Below are 27,547 nucleotides of genomic sequence, written 5' to 3'. Positions count from 1 at the left end.
GCTATACCCCGCTATCATGATATCTCTGTCATAACAACCTTTCATACCAACTCCTCTTTATCCCCCCAGTAATGGAACTTCTGAGTACTAACGACTTTGAAATGTATTTATTTTAGAACCGGTCTGACTTTCTTTCAGTGACTGCTCTGCTTACTTAGTCAAATTTTCTGTTTTCCTTCCATTTTTTTTTTCACTCAGCAATGTTGTTAATTATTTTCATGTAGGAAATGTCCTGTAAAAAAGTCATGTACTGTATTTTAAATATCATATGTCTTTATATATGTTGTCTACTGTACTTCCGATGTATTTTTACTTTATGATAATGTGGAACTTTTCTCCCTAGGCCTTCGCTGAAAAAGGGCTCTTGCTCAGTTGGACTTTCTCAGTCAACAAATGTCAAATAAATAAAAATAAATAATGCAGAGAATAAATTTAAGATGACTTCCCTGCTTAATTTAGCAGAAGTATATTGGTATTAATCAGAAATGGAAACTAAACTAGAAGTAGACAAAAATCAGGCAGCAACTGAATGTGCTAAAAAAGCAAAAGAAAGTTAAAAATGAGAAGCATCAGAGGAGAAGGCAAGAAATGTGGAAAATGCATAAATATAGTAGCAAGTACATAAAACTCCTGGAACAACCTCGTGTTGAGTGGGATCTGACATGGGAATGGTTAAGGAGAAGTGAATTAAACAAAAAGATGAAAAGTTAATGTTAGTGGCCCATGATAGTGGACTACATATATGTTGGTTTACAAAGTCCATTGAATATGTGGGAGAAACAGACAACTGCAGGTTCTGTAAAACAGAATTGGTTGTTACTGGGCATGATACACTAATGACAGAAGGCCTGAGTACTGAAAGGTCTAATAATGTGACAAGACTGTTGTACTGGGGACTGTGTAAACATGACAATACTGAAATAGCTGAGAAGTATTGGAAGCATGAGCCACAAAGCATTATACAGAATGATGAAGTTGTTATCACATGGGATTACCATTACCTCCAGTTCAAAACATGGATGCGAGAAAAACAGATGTAGTTGTCCATAAAAAGAAGACAAAAGTAGCATTGATCATTGAGACTGATACATCCAGTGATTGCAGTATTTTAAATACAGAGATACACAAGTCATAGAATTCCAGGATTTGCAGGTGGAAAGAAGGATACCCAGACTGTTCCAATAGTAGTAGGAGCAATGGGTCTCATAAAAAAGAATTTACAGTCTTATTTAGATGTGCTACCGATGCATGCAACTCCATGTAAATTGCAGAAGAAGTCAATTCTGGACACAGAATGGATTAGCCTTCTTAGTCAAGATGGATTAATTTGGCAGTTGTTTGGTAGGGTTAGAGTTTGTATGTACATTAGAACTGCAGGTTTATAGGTTCATAGGTTCACAGGTTGGTACTAGGCTATCGGCCCTAGGGCCTATACAAGCCTAGTCATAACAATTCCTTGGCTATTTCTTCCCACAATATTTACTTCCCTGGACCCCTGTCTAGCAGGTCAACTGACATGATCCCCAGGGTGAATTTCCTGTCTCCCATCCAATAGTCAAGGTTCCTTTTGAAGAGGGCCAAAGAAGCGCTGTGCTTGACATGTATAGGCAGTCTATTCCAGAGTCTGGGGAGTCTCTGGGCCAGGAACCTATCTCTCCAGCATGTTTTGTTCATTGTGATGACAAGGTTCAGATCCCTGGACCGTGTGACTCTAAGGGATTGGGATTTCTTTAAGTGTAGCATGTCCAACAGCTCTGGGTTTGACATGGCCTTGTACTTTAAGCAGAGATCGCCTCTGAGTAGATGATATGCGACAGAGTCCTTCAGTCTTTGCTCAGCTATGTTCAAAGATGTAAAAGCCAGTGTTTAACACTGCAAAATTTGGGTGTTAATTATCTGATGGTTGAGAAGTTGGCATAATGGTGAAGGTATTTATATTACAGACACAAGGTGTGGGGTTTGATCCTCACATGAGGTAATTGGCTGGGCTTAAGATGCTCCACAAGGGCTGTTAGCCTAGTGTTAATCTTTGAACATTGCAAGTGCTGCAACAGTCACTTTTGGCTAACATGAATGATTGAAACATGCTTTGACTTAGGAGTGGTGCCCATTGCCATCATGGTATTAGAAACCCAATTGACTGGGAGAAATTAAACTGAAAATTGGAAAGTCCACAGGTATAGTGGCATGTACAAAGATCTTCTGAACCTGTGTCGACCAAGATTTGATACAAGAGTGGTTAAAAGAGAGGTAAATTGAAACCACAAGATTAAAGAGTAATAATTTTACCCCAGGATTGTGGACTATGTACACAATGGTTTATGAAGTCCTTTGAAAATGTTGTCTAAACAGACAAATGCAGGTTCTATAAAACAGATCTGGAAACAGTTGCATGTCTTGTTAGGTGAAACACTTATGGCAGAAGGCCTGTATACTGAAAGGCACAATAATGTGGCAAGACTGCTGCATTGGGGATTGTTGAAACACTGCAATACAGAAGTAGTTGAAAAGCATTGAAAACATGAACCAGAAAGCATTTTAGAGAATAATGAAGTGTACATCACATGGGAACACCCATTACCAACAGTTCAAAAATAGATGCAACCCCCCCCCCCAAAAAAAAAACCCCAAAAATAGTAGCCCATTGAAAAAAGGCAAAAGCAGAGTTGATCATTGAAATTGCTATACCCAGTGATTATAGTAGCTTGTGCAAGGAGGAACATAGTCATAAAATACCAGGATTTGTAAGTAGAAATGAGGGCAATGGGTGGGAAAGTTTGAACAAAAGTGGGAACAACATGTGCAATAAAAAAAGAATTTACAGGTGTGCTTAAATATACTACCAATGCATGTAACCCTGTATGAACAACAGAAGGAGGCAATTCTGGGCACATTGTAGGTGCTAAGTTCAGCACTCTTAGCTAACATCAAAGACTGAAACAATGCTAATTTTATGAACTCTATTTGTACCATGGCATAGGAATGGGATCCATTCATGTCATGATATTATAAACCCAAAACATTTGTAGAAATTAAACTGAAGGACTAAATTAGTATTTCAGCAATAGCACCCTTATAGCTTTTGAGCTAATAACTTTACACAGATATTGACAACCATAAAATTGCTGACACCCTCTTAGCAAATTGATCTTATTTTTTATCTGTAAAATACAAACCACTGAGCCTGCTTAATTAACTCTAAATGACGTACATTTTCAAACAAGCATTACACGACTAAAATATTTCAACAAATATGTAAATGATATGATATCTTATTGTAGCTTACAAAGAGTACAGAGAGGGCTAGGAGTAATGTTAAAGAAAACCTTTTGGTGGGTTTGACATAATGGTTAAGGTCTTTACCGTATAAACACAAGATACATGGTTTTATTCTGACATTGGATTGTTGGCTAGGTTTAAAATAACCCTTTAGGGCAGTTAGCTTAGTATTTTACCTATGAAGCTGTTGATGTTACTACTTTAACTATTAAATTTACTTTAGCAATTAGAGGCATGAAAACATCAGCTACTCTAAACACTGTAGACTTTTTATATCCAACAATTATAAGCCCTTGATCATGTTTACCTAATGCTGAAAAATATAAATGTGCAAGCAAGAATTACACAGAACATTCAATTCTATTACTAAATAGTCACATGAACAACATTTAACACTGATAGAAGTAGCAGTACCTTTACTAACACATAACAGTCCTAGTGCAAAGCATTTCAGTACTCATTTTGGCAAATCTAGCAGTAGTAATAATTGCACAAGTACTTATTCCAATAGTTAACTTGCACAGAATTGCTACTTATTATAGTATATTGTTTGGAACATATGTAGTAGTGCTTATCTCCATATTCTAATATGGTAAACATCATACAGTTATGTGCATATAATTTAACACTGAAAGAGCAGCTAGACCTAAACTTAGCTATTAAAAAAATCTAATCTAAAACATTTCAACAGTGTAGCTGGCAACTCTAGTAATATTAGTAATCACACCACTACTTATTCCCATATTCAGCTTGCCTAGATTTCCAGGTAATTATAAAACACATAGAGCAATGTCTATCTCCAAACTCAAATGTGCTTATAATTTCTTATGTTTCCATTATATAAAACATGTCAGAAACCAGAATACTAACATATTCTGAGAACATCCTGCAGTTGTGCTGAATCGTTGTTTGTGGTGAGCAGTTCTAAGTAGTTACCACAGTATACCTCTTTAATGAGGCTGACATACCTATCTTAGGGTAACAATAAAATAGGTTGACCATTAAAGAAAGTTTAGATACAGGTCCCTGCAATGATATTTAAAGTTATCAAAAAAGAAATATATTTATTATTTATTTATTGACATTTGTTAACCGGGTTTGTCCAACTGGGCTTGTGGCCCATTTTCAGTGGAGACCCAAGGAGAAAATCTCCAGTAATACATTTTAAAACAAGTAAAAATTTAAACAATATTGATATAATAGCAGTTATAGCAAAATGATTCACATATGTTGGGTTACATGCATAAAGTTAAAGTTGCATTAAAAAGAAGCTAAGTAACAATTTTACATTGATATAGTTCAATAGGTCAACAATAAACATTTTTTGTTTGTATACAATTGTGCAAATGCATAGTAGACACATTGGAGAGAGAGGTGTAATGAGGTACTAAGTATGGTCCTTTTGAGAATACATAAAGGGAAGGAAGACTAGGTAGGGTCATGGCAATGGCAGGTTCTGGAACTGAGAAAATAAGCTTTTAGTTCATTTTTAAAGTGTGAGGTGTGGGAGACTGAACGTAAGTCAAGGGGAAGTTTGTTCCAAGCATGGGCAAGGGAGTGTTTGTAGAGTAGTTTGCCTACTGACCTCTTTGGGTGGTAGATATCAAGTAATTGTTGGTTAGAAGTATGGAGGGTCCAGGATGGGATGTAGATTGAGACTAAGGAAGATAAAGATGTACAGAAGGAGGGTTTATAAAGAATAGAGTGTAGCATATGAAATTGATAAGATAGCAGAAACTGGGGAGGTTCAAGCCATTGAAGAGAGTTTAAAGAAATGCAGTGGTGTGAGTTGTATGGGGAGTTAGTAATGAATCTGGCTATTTTATGGTAAGTCTGTTGCAGTTTGTTTAGAGTGGAGGCCTGGTTATTGGTAAGAACTGGGGTGACATATAAGAGGGAGGGGAGGAGGAGTGCCTGGCCCAGGGTAAGTCTAGATTCGGGGATTAGGAATTTTTTGTTCCGATATAGCAGACCTACTTTCTGGTTTGTTTTTTTTTTTATACATTGGAGTATGTGTAGGTTGAACTTGAGTTCGTCATCGATAATGACCCCTAGGAGTTTTGTGTGGGTGTCAGGTTGGATGTTTGTATTGTTAGAAGATGTAATAAAAAAGGAGGTTTTGTGATGAGAAAGAGAATGAAGAAGGAAAAGTAGGAGTTTGGTCTTTTTGGGATTTAGGATCAATAGGTTGTGAGAGAGCCATTGTTCATTGGATAGTAGGGCCTGTTGGGTCAGGGAGTGTAGTTCAGGAATGTTATTTGAGATGGATATAAGTGTGGAGTCGTCAGCATACTGAATAAGGGAGGATTCTTTGCATGAGCTGTAAAAGATCATTGGTGAAGATGTTAAACAAAAGGGGTCCCAAGATGGAGCCTTGGGGAACACCAGTGGAGATGGGAAGGAAAGGAGGAGGATGAGAGCCATTTGACAGATTGTTCCCTGCCAGATAGGTGACTATTAAACCAGGTAAGTGCGGAGGGGGATAGGTGGAGATTTGAGAGTTTGGATAGTAGTAGAGGATGAGAGACAGTATTGAAGGCTTTGGAGAGATCTAGGAAGAGACAGAAAATTAGTTTATTGTTGTCTAGGGCCTCTGCAATGATATGAGTGAAGGAGAGGAGGACAGTGGTGGTGCTGTGGTGAGGACAAAATCCATGTTGGGTAGGGGTAAGTAAGTGGTGTGTGAGGAGGTGATTGAGAAGTTGTGAGTGAATACATTTTTCTGATATCTTGGAGAGGGGGGACAGAATGGCAATGGGTCAGTAGTTTGAGGGGTCAGTGGAGTTTCCACCTTTATGAAGAGTGGTAGTGAAGAAGGATTTCCAAAGGGTGGGGACAGTTGATTCCAGAATAGATCGATTAATTAGTATAGATACAGGATAGGCAATTGAGTCAGCAGCAAGTTTGAGGAATGTAGGAGATAGATTGTCAGTGGAAGGAGAGCAAGGTTTTAGCTTGAGTAGTAGAGATTTGATGTAAGTAATGGGAACTGGCTTAAAAGAAAACAAAGTTGTGTTAGTGGGACTTGGAGAGGTGGGTGTCGAAGTAGAGTTTGGCTTAGAGGTTACCAGATTTTGGATGGAAGAGATAATGTGTTTATTCAGAAGGGTAGCCATTTCCTGAGAGGAAGAGTTAGGGTATAGGGAGGGATTAGAGGGCTTTCCAGGATAGAGGATGTTGTTGAGAGTTGACCAAAATTTTTGAGGCTTGGATTTGTTGTTAAGCTGAGCAGAGCTATAGTATAACTTTTTGTCATTAGTTGTATGTTTTTTTGCAAGGTTCTTCAGTTGCCTGTATTTTTGAAGAAAAGGTGGTTGTTTAGTTTTAGTCCAGATTTTCCAAGCATGATCTCTTTGTTTCATAAGGGACCTAGTCTCTTTGGAGAGCCATGGAGTATGGTTTGATTTTACTCTGATCTTCCTAGAGGGAGCTAAGGAGTTTAGAGTTTCATGAAGATGGTATTGAAAGTGCTTACAGCATCGTTTAGGGGGAGATGTTTTAGGATGGACCAATCTATGTTGTGGAGAATGGAGTTAAATTGGGATGAATTGAAAGTCGATAGTTTGCAACAGTCTTTGATAAGGTGGAGTTTAGGAATATGGGAGTAGTGTCTTCAGATGGTGGTAGGGAGATGATCACTGAGGGAGTCAGTTAAGGTGGTGGGATTGTGGTATTGGTGGGGGGATTTGGTAAAGATCTAGTCTATGATGGAGCCGGAAGTGGAATTTTTATGGAAGCGAGTGGGAGATGTTATAAGTTGGTGGAAGCCATGTAGGTGGATACTGAGTTGGGGGAGTCAGTTGTAAGTTTGGACCAATCAATGTTAACAACACCAAGGATAAGTGTCTCATATGGTACGTTGTGGGAGAACCAGGATAGGATGTTTTCAAGATGGGCAGATTGTTACTAGGAGGAAGGTAGATAGAGGCAATTGCAAGTTTTTTGTGGGGATTCAGATGGCAGTTAAGGATGATGATTTCAGCTGGGAGGAAGTCAGGAATTGGGGAAGGGTATGGTGAGAGGTTAAGAATGTTTGAGTAGAGGATGGCCACGCCACCACCTTTTTTTACAGGTCAATCAGATCAGAAGATATTATAACCTGGTGGGAGTATTTCACTATTTGAGATTTGTGGCGTGAGCCAGGTTTCAGATAGGGAGAGGATGTGAGGGGTATTGAGAGCAATCCATGAGTGCAGCTCAGTGACTTTATTTGCTAGACTCTGAATATTCAATGAGTAAATAGTTAAGTATTTGGATGGAGATGATTGTTGTGACTGAGGTTGGTGACTGTTAGAGGAGTAAGATGGGGGCAGTGTAGACGTAATTTTGGGGCGAGAAGAGGGGCCAGGGTTGGGATGGATGTCTCCAGAACAAAGTAGGTTTTTAGTTAGGAGAGAGTGTGCAGTAGATGCTAGATGGAGTTTGTATAGTTTTGACTTAGCTTTGTGGGAAGGTTTAAAAACCTGTATTATGGATAGTTTATATAGACTTGAGGTGGAGGTAATAAAGAGATTAGGGGAGATAGTCAAAGATGAAGTAGTTGGATATATGTTGTATGAGTTAGAAGTTGGTGAACATAGGAGTGGGTCAGAGAGATTGGAGTGGTAAGAGGTGGAGATAGAGAGAATAAGGAGCAATGTCGAAGATATTAGAAAATAATATATGTTGGAATAAAATATGGTCAGATAGAGTAGGTAGAGAGACAGTGGTATAGAGGAAGTGGTGTTGACAAGATTGACAGATTAGTAAGGTGGTTGTGATAATAGGCAGGAAGTGGAATTGTAGTGGCTAGTGGGACAGGAAGGGGAGGATAGTTAGGTATAAAGGTAATTGTAATAGGGGTGGGTGGGAATGGGGGTAGGGTAGAGGAGCGAATGGAGTGGGGCTAGCACCCTGGTCAAGATGAAGTCATAGAAACAATCAGAAAAAGATAGTGAAAAACTAGCTGGAGAGACAAGGATATAAGGTTTCTAAAGGTATAGTCACCAGAAATAAAATAAAAAGAAATAAAATATGAGCAGATGTAAGCTTACAAAAGGACACTGGCCTCAAGCTACACAAGTAGATTTACTTGAAGCAAACCTAGTGCTGTATGGTTAAAATAAGTTACAATAGAGAGGGGCTTTGGAGGGGGAGAGAGAGGTGTTACTAGCAGCTAAAAGCAGGGCAAACATAAAAAAAATTAATATGTAAGAGTCTGAAGACAGTAAAATAGGGCAGGTGCACTAGGAAAGGCAATTATGAGTGAGGCTTGAAATGAATTCAGGGAAGGGTAAAGTGCAGAACAGGAGAATATACACAGAAACAGTATGAGGATAGTGGGTAACCAAAGAGAAAGTATAGGAGCTGCTGGCGTCTGCTTTTCGTGGTGACTAGCAAGTAAATACTGTAAATTCATATTGTGCTTATAAAGTCTAGCATTAATTAAAAGATTAGCTTATGTAGTAGTTATTTACTGGGACACATACTTCAGTGGTATTATTTTAAGCTTAAAATGGTGGCTTCAGGACAGATAGTTAGAGTTGCAGAGTATCTGTTAAGGTCCTCAAACCTGTGTTGCCTGTACTGTGGCCAGGAGAAAACCGCAGGGAAAAATCCACTAGGGCTAGAAAAACAGAGAGGAGGGAGATTAGTTATGAGAAAGTAATTCAGGAAAAGAGCGAGAGACAAAAATACCATGGGTAGAGAGAAAAAAATTAATACAGGTAGGCAGAGACAGTATACCTAGCATTAATTTCCATTGTATGAGTGTCTTACACACATAGCTAGCTAAGAACACAGCAGCGTTTACACTTATGCATAAAGTAATGCAGAACAACAGTAGTTAACAACAGCACTGTGTAGACATACACAAGGCAATAATTCACAAAGCAGGAAAACAGAAATCCAGGATACTGAGGCCAACAACAATTGGTACACTTTCAGGCAATAGTTCTTTCTTTTACTTTAGTGCTACACCAAAAAATTACAGTGAAAATACTACAGATACATCTAAATGTGAAAGTAAGGTGCTGTTGCTCCTTGCAACAAGAAACTTAGTTGGTAAATGTTCACATTTACAGTTTTTTTTCATTAAAAAACAAGAAATAAGATGAGTACAATTCAAACGCTAAGCTACCCATGATCATAAGGTGCTGGAGATCCTTGCAACAGGGAAAATCGACTTTAAATATTCACAAAACTAGAGTCACGAGAAAAAGTACACCAGAAACTGCACATGCAGGCAGTATTCATCTCAGTATAAACACAAAATACTGTATGACCTAAAGCAGATAAAGCAACAGAATAATCACCAAATATTGTAAGATTTAAAGCAGTTAAGGCAACAGAAAAGACATCACAAAACAGTTAATGCCAAATAATCAAAATGTTATCTTACACAGAGCAGCAGATGTTCAACAGCATGAAGGGGAAAGAAGGTTTCAAAATGGCTCCTGCTGTTGTGAGGCACCTATGAAGACTAGGAAGAGGAAGTGATAATAAGTCCCATCTTATAGCATGGAACACCCTCCCACCTGAACTCAGGCTACAAAGTCACACAGGCATCTTTAAAGGCCTTCTTAAATTACATCTCAATACTAACCCTCTCTGCAACTGCAAAGACCCCCCTTGAAGACCCACTTTTCCATATGTAAGTGACCCATTGAAGCCTTTAATGCATACACTATACTCTCACCTGAAATGTTCTTTTTGTATGTATTGTAAATAATGGTACTACTCCTGACTATCTTATTGTTCTACATAATTGTTTTTTTTTTAAACAAGTTTATTAGTTTTAACATACAAAATAAATATAACAATCTTATGCAAGCAGTTAACATATAAACAATTATAACATTTGATAAAACAACTAAAGTATTTACAAAGGCATCCACTCTAAATCAAATCAATTGATTAAACTGTAACATCTTACTAATGAAACTAAGACTGTTTTAACAAGTTTTGTAAGGTATCCCATATATTATAGTAAGATGTTTTCCTAATGGTTCTTGACTTTATTGTCATTAGTTCCATATGACACACTTCAATCATAACATTTTTAAATTCATTAAATGAAGGAGGAGTATCTGAAATCCAGTTTCTGGTTATTATTTTTCTAGCCACTGCTAGAATTGACCATAATAAAGGAAGTTTAACTTTTTTAACACATTTAGGAACAGGGGTGTTAAATAATATAAGTAATTTAGAGACTATGAAATTATCTGTGAAAAGAGCCCGCAAAAATCATTGATTAACATCCAATATTCCTTCAGTTTTATACAATCGTAAAACATATGTGCCCAATCAGCATTTATTTCTACAGTACATCTCTTACATATGTTGTCTTTATTGTTTATTTTATTCATCATTAAGGGTGTATAGAAAGATCTATGTAAAAATTTCCAGGTAAAAGTCTCCAATTAATAGAAGAAGTAGTTTTATAAGCAGATTCCAATATATATTGTTTATCTTGTTGTTTTGGTAATTCACCATTAATGGAATTGAAATAATTCCAGTAATTATCTGAACTATAATAGGTTTCATCTCTAATAATTTTATGTATGTGTGAGAGCTTACCTTTATCAGAAACCCTATGTTGTAAATTTAATATCAAGTAGTCAATCAGTATTGGAACAGATTATTTAACTGTTAAAGACATTAAATCAAGTTTGTTAGTAAGATGTTGTCTAAAAGTTTGAATCTCTAACCAACATGTTTCTCTCAAATCAAATTCTTGCTTTAAGAAGTCTAAATTTTTTACTTTATTGTCAGACAGCATCTGATACCAATACTTCAAATTATTCTCTGTGGCTAGAAGTTTTTTCAGAGGTGGATGATAAAAAATACCTTGTGTATACATTATAGGAAATAAGATAAAATTCCATTCCTTATACTTAGGATGTATATATATAAAATTACAATATCTAATAATAATATTTAATGGGTAACTAGCTATATATTTTGGTGTAATAGATGAGGTACAAAACTCTTTTAGTAACCATAACATGGGATTGTTTATAATAGTATTTTTGTGTATTAACGATATTTTTGTGGAGTGCATGCTAATTAATTCCCAATATTCCTTCCATTTTGCAACATATGACTGATCTATTAGCAATGTTATAACTTTTATAATAGAAGAGATAGCATATAAATTAAAGTCTGGAAATGATATGCCCCCTTGAGACCAACTATTAGTATGTTTCTTTAATGCAATCCTAGGTCTATTAGGTGCCCATAAGAAATTCAACATTTGTGAATTTAATTTCTTAATAATTAATGTGAGAGTGTTCAATCTCGCCTTTGTTCTTACACATGGGTTCGGAGCCGATCCTCGGCTCCGTGCCGGCCGACTGCAAGCTCTGCATCGAGAAGAAGCTCGAGGACATCTAATACCCACAATCCCCCTCTGCCTTTACCTCAGATCTAGTTTGCCGCTGCTGCATTCGCATCGCTGGAGGCTAGCTCGAGGATTTTCAGATAAGATTTAACTTTCTTTTTGTTAAATTTTAGGAGAACTTGTTCAAAATTACTTGTTACTGTATTTAGTGTATGGTGTGTGTGTAGAGAAAGAAATTCTCGGTACCGTTAACTTAGTTTAACTTCTTTTAACTGGTATAGAGTTTTTCGGGGCCTACCACCCCTACTTGGATTGACAAACGGATCTGACATATTTACCGGATTTGACCCTTTTTTTCTCTGGATTGACTGTTACTGGACTTGACTTTTTTCTCTTACTACAAAATGTCTGAGAAAATGAAATCTGGATTTAAACGCTGCCAGTGTGGCCAAAAGATGTCGGTCACGGACAACCACAGTTCCTGTGTCTACTGCCTTGGCCCTCTCCACTTACAAGAGGACTGTTCTATTTGTCACTCTTTTAGTGGGAGGGTCATGACAGATAGGCGCAGGAAACTGATGGACAGAGGTTTATTGAAACCCTCTTTCCAGGAGGCTCTGGATGCTTCAGACCAGGCATCCAAATCCTCGAAGGAATCGAAGACGTCGGAGCCCAAGTCATCGGCTCCGAGCTCTTCGGGTAAAGTTAGATCACCGGTTCCACAGACTTCGGGGCCGAGTGTTCAACTGTTGGCAGTTTCCGAGCCTCAAGTCTTGGAACCGGTGACGGAGCTCCCTCCACCGACTCTGTTGAGGTCGGCTCCGTCTTCGATCCCTTCGACTCGTTCTTCCAGGCCCCTCTCCGACACCGATGTGGACAGTGTGGTGCAGAAATTGATGGAGCATACGGCCTTATCCAAGCTTATCTCGGTCTCCTCTCAGTTGATGTCGAGACTTGAAGGCCTGCCACTATCTCCATCTGTTCCTCCTCCGAGACCTGTCCAGTCTTTGGAGCCGGAAGAAGCTGAACTGATGATTGTGGAGCCCTCGGTGCCAGAACCGTCTTTTTCTCGGTCGGCACCGTTCACCTCGACTCCATCCGATCCGGTACTGGAGTCTCGGGGCCGAAGATCCATCCTTGGTTCCGGGACCGAGAGTCGGACTGATGTTTCGGTTCCGACACTCCCTCTCGGAGCCTCGGCGCGGATCGACTCGGTTCCGTCCTCGGGGTTGGTGCCTTCGGTTCCTGTTTCGGGGATTCTTCCCATTTCTTGAACCGGGAGATACCTCGACTTGGGACCGGGGCCTTCGACCTCATGAGGAAGGTGTTGTCTACCCAGACAACCACATCAGCAGGAACAGCTTCTCCTCCCCACAAAGGACCGTTATCCTCCTCTGCACCCACGGCTACATCCAAGCATCGAGCACGGTGTCTCAGCCACCCCTAGAGGGTGCCCCCTCTTCCTCGGAGGCTTCTTCGGATGTTCCCCACGAAGAAGTCCCTAGGAAAAGATTGTGTAAGAGGAGACACTTAGATTCTCCACAAGAATCTTTGACATCCGATACTGACTTGGATGAGTCAGAAGGGTCCCCTAAGTCACCTTCAGAAGATGTCTCCTTTTCTGACATCTTGGAGATCCTAAAACAGAGAGGTGACTGGCAATCCCTCCCCCCTTCTGAGGATGAGTCAGTTTTGCTGAAGGCATTTGGTGCTCGCCCTTCCTCCTCCTGGGTCACTCCGCCCTTCGATGAGTTAATGGAGTTGATTGCTCGAAGGGCGTGGGAGACACCTGACACGGTGGAACCAGTCCCTAGGAAGCCTAATAAGTACATTACGGCACCACAGGACAAGGCTTATCTCACCAAAGGAGTTCCAGTAGACACCATGGTGGTGGCAGCGGCCACGAAAAAGGAGATGTCGGAGTCTTCCTCATCTGTCCATCCGCCTAACAGAGATTCTAGGACCATGGACAGATACGGGAAGCGCATTTTCAGTTCAGTGGCTTTCTCTATGCGTTCCCTGAACTATTTGACTCATTTTACACGCTTACAGAGGGATCTAGTCAAAGAGTTGGGAGATACCCTCCAGGGTACTACAGATGCTGCTGTTTCAGAGAAAGTTACAGCACATCTCAACACCCTTACATCCATTGTAAACTCGTCCATGAGGCTGATATCATGCAGCCGAGGGATCGAGTAGGGCAGCGGCTTCAGCGATTGCTCTTCGTAGGCAATCCTGGATGCGCTTATGTTCATTTGCGGAAGCCTTCAAGTCTTCCTTTACTAACGCCCCATTTGATGGAGCCACACTTTTTGGCCCTAAAGTAAAGGAGACCCTTACCCGGTGTGAACAGGAGGAAAGACTCTGTCTGCTGTCGGAGTCCGTTTTTCCACTCCTTCCAGACCGTACCCCAAAGGGCAACGTGGTGGGAAAATGTGGTTTCGAAAACCCCAAGGATCTTTCCCAAACACACAGGGTGATGCCCCCTCTAGAGGCAGAGGGGGGGGCAGAGGTGGAAGACGCCGCCCTGGCAGCAGAGGGGGTCCGCAAAACCAAGGTGACAGGGATAACCTCCTGGCAAACCTTTTCAGCACTCCTGAGAGGAGGCCCGACTGTCCTGCTCTGGAGGCAGTCGGGGTCGCTTAGCTTTATACCCTCAGGCCTGGCAAAACCTTTCTTCAGACAATTGGGTAAAAAGCGTTGTTACCAGAGGTTACAAAATCCCATTTCTATCCACACCCATTCCAAAGAGAAAACTCCCAGATGTACCACCCCATCTGCGAGAGCCAGCAGCTACAGAAATTTCAAAGCTGCTAGAAAAAAGAGTCATCCAACCAGTCCCAGCGGACCAAATAGGATTCGAACTTACTCAAGGTTCTTTTTAGTTCCAAAGAAAACAGGGGACTGGAGGCCGATTCTGGACCTAAGCCATCTCAACACCTTTGTCAAGAAGGAAAAGTTCCGAATGGTCACGCTTCAATCGATCCTTCCATTCTTACAGAAGGACGACTGGATGTGCTCGATAGATCTGAAGGACGCATACTACCACATCAAAATGGCCAGGGCGTCCAGGGATCATTTGCGCTTCCGGCTGGGAGCCAGTCACTATCAGTTTCGAGCCCTGCCCTTTGGTCTGACTACAGCCCCAGGGTCTTCACCAAATGCATGGCAGTGGTAGCGTCTCATCTGAGGCGCCTAGGATTCCAGGTGTTTCCGTATTTGGACGACTGGCTCCTGTCTGCCACCACCAGGCGTCAACTGATACAGGCCAGGGATTACACCCTACAACTTTGTACACACCTTGGAATTTCAGTAAATTTCGAAAAATCTTTACTACAGCCATCACAGCATATCTTATTCATAGGAGCGGAATTAGATACGCACCATTTAGTTCTAAAACTTCCTACAGAAAGAATAGTAGCACTTCAAATCAACATTTCTCTTCTGCTGTCGTCCAGAAAGTCCCGCGAAATTGTTCTGAAAGTCTTGGGTCTCATGGCAGCTTCTCGTGGCGATACCATTGGGAAGACTGCACATGAGAGTGCTACAATGGCTTCTGTTTGCACAATGGTCATTCCAACAACTTCCACTGACTCACGAAATATTGATAACAAAACATGCAAATCACACCTAATGTGGTGGTTACAGACTTGCAACCTATCCAGCGGAAGACCATTTGTGCTACCCGCACCGTCAGCGACGATAACCACGGACGCTTCCCTGATAGGGTGGGGGCATCTTTCAGGCACAGACAGTCCAAGGCGAATGGACCAATCTGGAGTACAATCTGCACATCAATGTTCTGGAGCTGAGGGCAGTGTTTTGGCATTGCAACACTTTGCTCCCCTTCTTCCTCCAGGGACCATTGCAGTTCAGACAGACAACATGTCCGTAGTCTGGTACATAAACAAGCAAGGGGAACCAGGTCTTACCAACTATGCAGAGAGGCCATGAGAATTTGGCAATGGGCAGAGTCCACGGTCGCTTTCTGATCAACGCACATCCCGGGGTCATCCAACGTCATAGCCGACAGGCTGAGCAGAACAATACTGTTGCCTCACGAGTGGTCCCTCAAACAGTCAGTTGCGAAGGATTTTTCGCAAATGGGGCCAGCCTACCTGCGATCTGTTTGCGTCTCCAATGAACGCCAAATGCAGGAGCTACTTTGCCCTATTACCCCTCCAGGGAAGTCCCCAGGGACGCTGGTGCACGATTGGCCCCGGGTCTCCTATATGCTTTTCCTCCATTTCCCTGATTGCAAAGTTTCTACAGAAAGCCAACAACCTTCAGAGGACTATTATTCTCATTGCTCCGTTCTGGCCTCGTCAAATTTGGTTCCCTTTTCTATTGCATCACCGCATTCGGGACCTTGGATGCTGGACCCAGAGCCAGATCTACTGACTCACTCGTCAGGAGTTCCTCACCCATCTCTAGAATCTCTCCATCTAGCAGCTTGGCTGCTCCGCTTCCTTTCTAGCCAGGTCGGTTCCCCTTACATCGGCGGTTCAAGATATTTTAGTAGCTTCTCATAAAGTTTCCACTACAAAGACTTACACCAGTAAGTGGAAACGTTTTGTCTTTTGGGTGGAGTCACATCATTTGGACCCTGTTATAGCTCCGTTAAACAAGATTTTAGAGTTCTTGACTGAACTATTTCATGAGGGAGCTTCCCCGGCTACTTTAAGAGTACAGTTAGCTGCCATTTCTAACTATCATGTAGAGGAATGTGGTGCGCCTATTATGGCTCACAGACTTTGTAAAGCCTTTTTAAAAGGTTCTTTTCATATCAGATCACCAGTCAGAAGTCCGACATCACCGTGGAATTTGAACCTGTTGCTCTCTAAATTGATGTTGCCACCCTTTGAACCAGCCTCAAGTTGCACATTGAAATTTTTGTCATGGAAAACTTTATTTCTAGTGGCCATTACATCTGCTAGACGAGTGTCTGAGCTTCAGGCCCTTTCTGTCAAACATCCTTATTTAATATTTCATTCTGACAGAGTATCCCTACGCACTAATCCATCCTTTCTCCCCAAAGTTTGCTCTTCTAGTAATATTAATCAGTCCATTGAATTACCCACCTTCTTTAAGAACCACTCTAATAAATTGGAGTATATGTTGCACAAACTGGATGTCCATAGACAACTCAGATTTTATTTGGATAGAACAAAAGATCACAGGAAATCTGATCAACTATTTGTAGCTTTTGCTGACAGCAGAAAGGGTCTTGCAGTTATGAAACGAACTCTTTCTAAATGGCTAACTGACTGTATCACATATGTTTATGAGGCCTCTGATCAAACATTATCAGTAAAACCCAAAGGACATTCCACCAGATCAGTTTCTACATCTTTGGCTCACGCAGCTCGCTACCACTAGACACTATTTGTGCGGCTGCTACTTGGGCTAAACCACATACATTTATCTCTCATTACAAAGTGGACAGGGTTTCTAGGGATAGGGCAACCTTTGGTTCCACTGTGCTCAAGAACGTTCTCCCTTGAGTTCCTCAGGATCATGGAGCTAGGGACGCTACCCATGTGTAAGAACAAAGGCGAGATTGAACACTCTCACATAAAGAAGTTATGTCCTTACCATAACGCGTTCCATGTGGAGTGTTCATCTCGCCTTGTTATTACACTCCCACCCCTCCCACCCTTAGGAAGAACGTTCTATTTGGTGCCTGGTCTGGAGTATTCTCCTTCTGCTGTTGCATTATTAGTGTTACTATCATACCCTTGGTATGTTTGTATATATGTACTTCTATGTATATAGTTTGGCATGTGTGCGTGCTTTATGTCTGGTTTGCTTGCAAACTAGATCTGAGGTAAAGGCAGAGGGGGATTGTGGGTATTAGATGTCCTCGAGCTTCTTCTCGATGCAGAGCTTGCAGTCGGCCGGCACGGAGCCGAGGATCGGCTCCGAACCCATGTGTAATAACCAAGGCGAGATGTACACTCCACATGGAACGTTATGGTAAGGACATAACTTCTTTTTTTTGTAGGTGGGAGTATTATTGATTGTATTATGTATAATATCTTCGGGAATATTATCATTTTAATAATTGTGAGTCTTTCTTCCATGGTAAAAAACATATTGTTCCAGCTATTGAAATGATTTTGTATATTATGAAGACAATTACTATAATTATTATGTATAATGGATTTAATATCTTTAGTTAATATTATGCCTAAATAAGTTATTTGACCTGAATTGGGTATGTATTTGAGAAAATCATTAGTGAGAACATTTTTCCCTGTGTATATTGGTAATATTTTAGTTTTTCTTCATTAAATATCAAACCAGAAATATTCTTGAAATCTGTCATCTTATCAAATAATGACTGCATAGAAGAATTTGTTCCTGCTGATGTAATTAAAACATCATCTGCAAAAAGTTGGATTTTAGATATTGTATTTTCGTCTATATCAAATCCTTCTATATCATTGCTGTTTCTAATCAAATTAGCCCAAGGCTCCATAATTAAAGTAAATAATAATGGTGAAAGTGGACACCCTTGTTTTGTACCTTTTAATATGGGTATTTTTTGTGAGACATATGTTCCTATTTTAATGTAAGCCAATGCTCCTTTATATAGATGTTCAATTAAATTCACAAATGTATCAGAGAAATTTGTACACTTCAATAAGATAAACAAATAGTCCCAACTTACTGCGTCAAATGCTGAACTTATATCAAGGCTGACGAGTGTCAAATCTTTCTTTTTTCTGTTTGCATAATCAATCAGAGTTAAAGTTCTTCTTATATTATCAAAAGTATTTCTATTTATAATAAAGCATGTCTGATCTATATCTATTATACTTGGAATGATTGTCTTTAATCTGTCAGCAAATATATTCATGAACATTTTATAGTCAACATTAAGTAATGAAATAGGTCTATATGAAGTGCATCTAATTGGATCTTTATTGGGTTTCAAAATTGGTGAAATAAATGTGTATTGCCAGGATGGGGGAATTGGCAATTCATTTTGAGCTGAAATGAAAACCTTATGTATTAATGAATAGGTACTCTTAGGAAGGATTTTATAAATCTCAGGAATAATACCATCATTACCTGGTGCTTTGTTTGATTTAAGTTTATTTATTTGTGTGATAACCTCTGTATATGAAATATTTTTATCTATTAATCTAGTCTGTTGTTTATTAAGTTTTTTGTTCGTTTGTAATTATAAAGTTCTTTATTTTGTCTTTAAAATCCATATTAATGTTATTATGGTTAATGTTATGAAAGTGATTTCTAAATTCATCTAATATTTCTGGTAAACTAGAGACATTCTTCTTTTTCCTTGGAGAGAAAATTTCTTTGATGTGATTTTGTTTATTCAGCCTTTTTGTTTTATTTTTAAGTCTATTTAAGTATTTGGGACTTATTGAGTAAGACAAAAATTTATATTTCTGTAATGTTATTTTGACTTTGTGACTTAAAATTTCTTTGTATTTCTCATTTAATTTATTTATTTCCTCAATGACTTTTTTGTCCATAATATTTTCCTTATTATTATGTTTATATGAGTCTAATTTGTTTTGAATGTCTATTAATTCCCTGTCCCAAGATTTCCTTTTATTATTATACCATCTGATACTTTGTCCATATAAATAAGATTTTAGAGCATCCCATATGTAAATAATGGAGATGTCAGGTGTAGTGTTTAAGTCTAAGAAATGTTGCACCTCTGTAAGTATATAATCTTTATAATCTTTTAGTTGAGTTAGGTATGCTGGTATTCTTTTGATCTGAACATTATAAGTAATATTTACCATAAATTTGAAGACAATTGAATTATGATCTGATATAGGGCATGAAATGATCTTAGAATTAGTTAGGTCTGTTACCAGTTGGTTAGAAATAAAGACTTTATCTATTCTTGAATACGTTTTATGTCTGTTAGAAAAAAAATATATATGGTAATGATTTAGAATCTGTCTGATTATTAATATCATTCAAATGATATAAATTAATGAAATCCTTTAAATGTTTTGCATTGGGTATGATTTTCCTTTTTCCTATAGTAGTAGTATCTTTTTCATGCAGGATACAGTTAAAATCTCCTGCTAAAATAATATCTCCTTTAGAAAATGATATAATCTTATTGAGATGGTGTTTCACTGTATTAGTGCCAATTCCTGGTATCCAGTATAAATTAATCAATGTATATGTTTTCCCATTAATCTGTATTGTAACCAGGCAGAACATTCCTTTGTCATCTTTATATGACTTAATAGTTTTAGGTATGGGCATATTTTTGTTCCACAAGATAGCCACTCCTCTTTTTTTCTGTGTGTGTTCTGAGCTAACCAAGACTGTATATTTATTAGTGGCTAATTTATCTATATCTTTTTTCAGGAGATGTGTTTCCTGAAGGAATATTAAGTTGGCTCTATGCAGATTAATATATCTCATTAAACTTGCCCTTTTACATGGGTTATTCAATCCATTAATGTTTAAAGAAATTCCTTTTAAAGTTACTATTTAACTTTTATAAACAATTAAAACTTATAATCAGAATAGCATTTACTAAAGTAAGTATTATTATGTCTCCTCCTTTAGGTGTTCTACTAATTATAGCTGCATTTAGTGAAAATCTTATGGAATTTTGTGAGATATTAACTTTTATTTGTACTGACAATGAGTTTATAAAATGTGATGTGGATGTCAAAACTATATACACATAACAATAATCAGTTGAAAATATTGTTTGGATTAAACAATACATCCAGCCTGGAGTTAAAAACTCCAACTTTGAGTAGCAAATACCACTCAAGTTATCCCCCTATCCTAAGCAGCAGTACTCCAGCTGCCACCAAATTAATTAAATACTAACTATTATTAACTAAAGTTAAACTCATTTATTTTGATTATCTATTATAGCAAGACTTAAACAATTTATATAACAGCTTCATATAATCATATAAAACTTTTCTAATCAACTTAATAATGCTATGTACATCTATTCTATATAATGAGTTCATTATCATAATAGCATTCTAACAATCTTGAAAGTGGGAGCAGAGAAGAGAGAAAAAAAAAAAAAAAAGAGAGGATACCCATTTGGCAGTTTAATAAAAAATTGTAATGATAGGTTCTTATTATATGTTTATGCTTATTTGAATTCAATAACATTTGTTATCTCAGGCTATTATGACTCAGACATTACTTACATTAGAGTATTCATATTTTCTGCCATAACTGTACTGTTAGTAGTTTTAAAACTTTAAACTACATGCACTAGAAGCTTCCTTCTCTTACTTATTCTTACCATTTAAATAAAAATGATTATTCTCAGTATATATGATAAAAGAACATACTACAAAGCAATGTTGATCCCTAGTTATGCATAAATCATTGTGATGAAAGCCAGCTATATCTTATATATCTGCACTGCAGCTTTAAAATGTATCACATGACATTTTTTTCTGAAATAGAATCATAATAATGCACATACGTATTTATCTTAGTTAAAATAAATGCATTATAATATTATATATCCTTAAATTATAAGCATCTATATGCATTAAAGTGCAGCAATTATATAAGCTTTCAGAGTCATATATGCATGAGTTTTAGCTTCTATGCATTCTAAGTTATTTCATTTGTTTACTATGGCATATTAAGCCATTAAAAATCATTATAACTTTTACATTTTATAAGTTACATCTTAAATAAGTAAATTATTATAAAGAAAAACTCACATTTTGTTGTCATAAAGTTCGTTTTTCATCACAATATTGCATTTACAGCAGTTCTACTTCCTGAAACTGGTTTACTTCTTGAATTTGCGACGAGTCTGTGTGAAATCAGGGGTCAAAGTTCAAAATGGCTGCTTTCAGCTTCTCTGTGCTTTTTCTGAATGTTGAAGCTTTTAAAACGGCTCGAGGACACTATTCACGAGGATACCTATAACTTAAATTGTCTCTTATAACATTCTGGCGGGAATTTTAATAAAAGTAAGTGACAAACATTCATTTTGAATGCAAATGGATTTATACAGTGTAAAACCTTCTCGAAGCACTTCACAAGTCATTGCAGTCTCTATGGCAGTGAAACCAAGCCTTCAATTATTTAACATAAACATTACTTATATTTATGTGTCCCATTTCATTTTCTCATTCAGAGTATGTTACAAACACATATCAGTATTATCAGAACCTTGTTACCTAAAAAAAAAAAAAAAGTACCTACATAGATATTTACTTGCTGTTTGTTTTAATAAAGTAAAACCTGAGACATATTACTTACAACTGTTTTAATTCTAGTCAACTGCAGTTATATCATGACATATTATTTAATATAATTTATTTAAGCAATTTAGTCATAGTATAATATATAGCAGTAATACTTAAACAGCATAAATAATTTTAAAGAGATAATAGATTATTTTTCCCCTTTTTTTTCCTTCTTTTCATCTTTCCCCCCTCCCTACCCTCCCTCTCCCTCCCCTATGTGTTTAGTTTAAAGAGAATGCTATTATTTAAAATAAGAAAAGAAAGAAAATATATCATATTACTAATCTTAGGTCTCTTTGTCACAAAAGAGAAACATGTTGATTTATATCAGGTTATTTGTTCCTCATGAAAGTTTGATTATTCATAAAACAAACTTCAGTTCTTGCACATTAAAATAACTTTGTACAAATCATTAAGATATTTGTGGTTTTCTTGTGAATGCAGAAACTGTAATTAAAGAGTTCAAAGAAATATAAAACATGCCATTTGTTTTTTAGTCTTTTTTGTTTCTCTGATGTCTTCCAAGAAGCTCCTGTTCCCATTCTTTTTAACGAAGGACTTGCCCATTCCATATCCTCTCTTTTGTCTAATATTTTATTTTTTTTAATATGCAACAAAGCAGAGTCCAGGTCTTCAAAAATTCTAGGGCCATCAGGTAAAAAGATTTTTAGTTTGGAAGGAAATAAAAGATGAGTTTTGAACTGTGCTTTCTTAAGCTCTCTTATTAATGGTAAAAAGACCATTCTTTTTGATATTACCAAAGAAGAATAGTCATTGTCAAAGCGCACAGTTGCTTCATTAATTTTTATAGGTGATTTAGCCCATGCAGATTTTAATACCATCTCCTTGTCATAAGATGATAAAAATCTTACAATAACTGATCTAGGATACTTTTTATTTTTAGTAGAAATGGATAAAGTCCTATGGGCTCTTTCAATGCCAAAAGAAAATGCCTCTGACAGATCTAAAGTTTTGGGAAGCCAAGTATTTAAAAAAAAAGATGTAATGTTATTACCTTCTATATTTTCTGGCAGTCCAAAAATCCTTATATTGTTGCATCTGGATCTGTTTTCCAAGTCATCTAGTTTGGATTGAAGGTGCGTGTTTTGTTTCAATAAGAATTCAGTGTTTATTTCTTCTTCCTTAATTCTGTTGTCCATATCATTAAGTGTCTCTTCTATACCTGTTATCTGAGCTTTCTGATGTTGTAGATCTTGGTGTAGTACATCCATTTGTTTTGTGGTTTTCTCTATAAAATTATCAATTTTAACATCCAGTCTGTCCATTTTAGTTGTTAGTTGCTGTATAGTTGATAATAATGTCTGAAGCTCTTTCTTAATGCTGGAATCCTGACTGTTAGCCTCGCTGGAACTCATTCTGAACAGAAGTGATGAGAGAGAAATTTCCAGAAAGATTTCTGACAGGAAAATTAGTTAAATTTTCTTTCTTTTTTGGATATTATTCAAGGTAATGATATTCCAAACGTTTTTAGAAAGAAAATTATTCCATTAGTTGAATTTTGAAGTAATAATTTCCTGTTAATGTAGTTATGTTGGTGGAGCTGAAGAAATCTGCTGCTATCCTGTGTTCATCCTTGGCCACGCCCCCTACATAATTGTTTTTTGTATTTCATTGTTTCTCTTATCTTGTATGTCAGTTTTATTGTTATCTAAAGCATGTATGTACACTATTATTTCTTTGGAGCTTTTCCCCCAGGACTACACTGAAAAAGGACACATGATGTCTAGTTGTACTTATCCTGGTAAAATAAATGTTAAATAAATAAATATGGTAAATATGTGTGTGTGTGTATATGTATGTATGTGTGCATATGTATATATATATATATATATATATATATATATATATATATATATATATATGGGTTCATATGAGTTGACCGACATGTTAAAAGATCGACATCCACATCGTCCAGCCGAAATAACCGACAACTGAAATAACCGAAATTTCACATTACCGACAGTGACATTTCCGACAAATATGCACTGATGAATAAAATGCTCCCAGCAGCTTCAGAAAACTCCTTCCCGTACTCAACCATGTTTAACATGTATATGTAAAAGAAAACCCTGTAGCAGTAATATAGCTTCAATAAAATGCCCAGGTTTTCAGCAAATTGAAACGTAGTCTACAAGGTGAACAGTCGCGTTACTAACAGCGTTTGCCTTTCATAGTACATTACGGTAACATATTTGTTCAATGCAGAGAGCATATCGCTATAAGTAACGCGACTATTTATCCTGTGTAATTACTTTCCATTTCCTAAGTAACTGGACGTGTTTATTCATGATTTACTAATTTAACATAGTTTTATTTTGTACGTATGCACTTTGCTTTCTGTGGCTTTAAATAGTACAAAGTCACTTGTAGTACCGAAAGCAAAGTGCATGAGCATAAAATAAAACTATGTTAAATTAGTAAATCGTGAATAAACACGTCCAGTTACTTAGGAAATGGAAAGTAATTGCACAGGATAAATAGTCGCGTTACTTATAGCGATATGCTCTCTGCATTGAACAAATATGTTACCGCAACGTACTATGAAAGGCAAACGCTGTTAGTAACGCGACTGTTCACCTTGTAGACTACGTTTCATTTTGCTGAAAACCTGGGCATTTTATTGAAGCTATATTACTGCTACAGGGTTTTCTTTTACATATACATGTTAAACATGGTTGAGTACGGGAAGGAGTTTTCTGAAGCTGCTGGGAGCATTTTATTCGTCAGTGCGTATTTGTCGGAGATGTCACTGTCGGTAATGTGAAATTTCGGTTATTTAACTGTTTGGTTATTTCAAGTCGACGATGTGGATGTCAATCTTTTAACATGTCGGTCAACTCATATGAACCCATACATATATATATATATATATACATATGTGTGTGTGTGTTTCTGTGTATGTCATTTTGCTAAAACTCATTTCCCTGAATAACAGATTACTGAAACAAAATATTGAAAACTCATTTCATATAACTGTATTCCACGAAATACTTCATATAGAGCAAATGTACCTTTAAAAAGCTTTTTTGCTAAGTGGCAAGCCACCTTGCACCCACCACACCCCCTTATGCACTACAGATATGCACAACTGAAGAAAAGAAAAGACTGCATACAGCAAATTAATTGCCAGTGCAATCACCGATTACTTCGCCAGCAGTGACTGTCTGTAGGCTGTTAAATTTTCTGGTAGTTGTAATTTAACAAATTTTTTTTCTATGAAATGAGTTTTCACTGAATTTCTTTTAATAATTTGTGATTCAGTGAAATAGGATTCAACAAAATGAATGGCAGCCATACATATATACATACACGGTTCCCATTCAGAAGCCTGAAACATCATAAGCCTGAAAATCAAAATCCTGAAAGCCCAAAATCCTGAAAGCCCAAAATCCTGAAACTCAAAATCCTGAAAACACAAATAATGCTAATATTCCAATACAAAGACACTAATATCTACCAACTGACCCTAACCCTAACCCTAACCCTAAGGTCCGTCACTATCGCACACTCACCTGACCTGCACCCTAACCCTAACTCACTTAAACCACCCCTAACCCTAATTTCTGTCACTATTGCATACATGCCTAACCTGCGCCCTAACCCTAACTCACTTAAACCGCCCCTAACCCTAACATAAAACCAACCGCACACTTACCTGACCCCAACGCATGACCTAACACCACAGGGCTAACAATAGCAAAGCCACAATGACATCAGTATGTCTATTTTGTGTTTTCAGGATTTTGAGTTTCAGGATTTTGGGCTTTCAGGATTTTGGGCTTTCGGGATTTTGAGTTTTCAGGATTCTGAATTTTCAGGCTTTTGGTTTCAGGATTTTGATTTTCAGGCTTATGATGTTTCAGGCTTCTGAATGGGAACCACATACACACACACACACACACACACACACATATATATATATATATATATATATATATATATATGTGTGTGTGTGTGTGAGGGGTGTGTGTTTGTGTGTATTTATGTAAACACAAAATGATTCTTAGATGAAACTTCATATATAAACACACACACACACACACACACACACACACACACACACACACACACACACACACGCACACACATATAAAATAGATATATTATAAAGAAAGAGATATATATCTGTGTGTGTACTTCACTCTCATTGTATGTTCAAGGACAGCTTCTGAACCTTTAAAGTAAAGAAGGTCTGTACATCCTGTCAGGACCATTGCTCATCAGCCAGAAAGCATAATAACACTCTCCTGTTTTCATATTGTTCGGTCTATTCCTCCTGTTCATGTCTTCTTATTCCGAAGTCAAAATGTTTACAGGTTTAGAAAGGCTAACATTCCATTCCTTCCACATCAGTATCTGGTAACTGGGATAACTCATTCAACTTAGCCATCACTAGTTTTGGATTAGTAAATACATTCCCTAGAAAAAAACAAAACACTTTCAGACTAGCTGAGAGTCAAACTATATTTAATTTTGTTTACCTACTATCCTTAATAGACTGTTTGAATTGCAGTCACTATTGCAATGTGGTTTCTTAAAAGTGTGATCTGTAAAAGCTGGTCTCCCTTCAATTGGACATGAATCTTCCCATTGCCATAACTGCCATATGACTTTTTCCTTTTCATATAATAACAAAAATTGAATCAAAATAATTTACAACACTTTCATTTATTCATAATTAATGGCAATTAAGTTCTCTATTCAACCAATGACTTTATTGTAAAGCCTGTCCATCTTTATTTTAACAAAATCTGGACAATCTACTTCTTGTTAATCTTTGAACATACCAGACAATCTCAGGTTTTTCCTTGCAGCACTGTCTTTTAAGAAAATAAATTGCTGCTTGACAGATACCATCTCTATTCCAAACTTATTTTTCTTTAACATCAAAATGGTATCATGCAGCTCATGCAAAAAGTCCTAGTTACCTACTTCATTTACTTCAAGCTTTTTTGCATACCCAGCTAATAATCCTGAAAGATATCTTAAATTATGTTAATCCTTTCCAACTTGGATCCAGTATCTCTTGTGATAAGTCTTAGCATTCCATTTTTTATCATCTCCCCTTCCAGCTCTTGTTCCATGTCACATTCCATTTTATCTTCAAAATCACCGAGTCTCCAAGCTCTTAACAGTTCCATAGTGATCATAATTTTCATCATTTTCACAGCACGTATGCATGAGTATCATCAAATTCACCCCAAACAGGCAACATTAATAACAAGACTAAATTTATTTGGCAGTGCAATGACTGGAGAAGTTGTCCATCTACATGAAGCGAGATCTCCTTCAAGTCTTTCTTAATCCAACTATTTTATTATCTCATTTTATCAATATGAAGGAGTATGGCTCTGTATTTCAAGTGGGTTAGTCTTTCACTAACCTAGATCATAAATGTTGTTTTGAATGCCTTAGTTAAAATTGAAGTTGTTGTCATGCAAGTATTAACATTTTTAGCTAAGATATCTATGTTATTGATGGGTCTATATTATATTAGCGAAAATCCTTTTAAGCGAATGCGAAAACACCGACACGTATTGCGTGAACCGCGAATATGCCGACCGCACTAAACCACGAAATTCAAAAAGTCGAATCCTCATAGTCGGCCAACTCCACCTCCAAGTACATACTGCCTACCCAAACAAAATAAATAAACCACATACATACGCTAACCAAAACC

This window comes from Protopterus annectens, chromosome 1.part2, assembly GCF_019279795.1.
Source record: "Protopterus annectens isolate FY-2018-M chromosome 1.part2, PAN1.0, whole genome shotgun sequence".
NCBI lineage: Eukaryota > Metazoa > Chordata > Ceratodontiformes > Protopteridae > Protopterus > Protopterus annectens.
The sequence above is the reverse complement of the archived record's forward strand: the minus strand, read 5'-3'. Positions refer to the sequence as shown.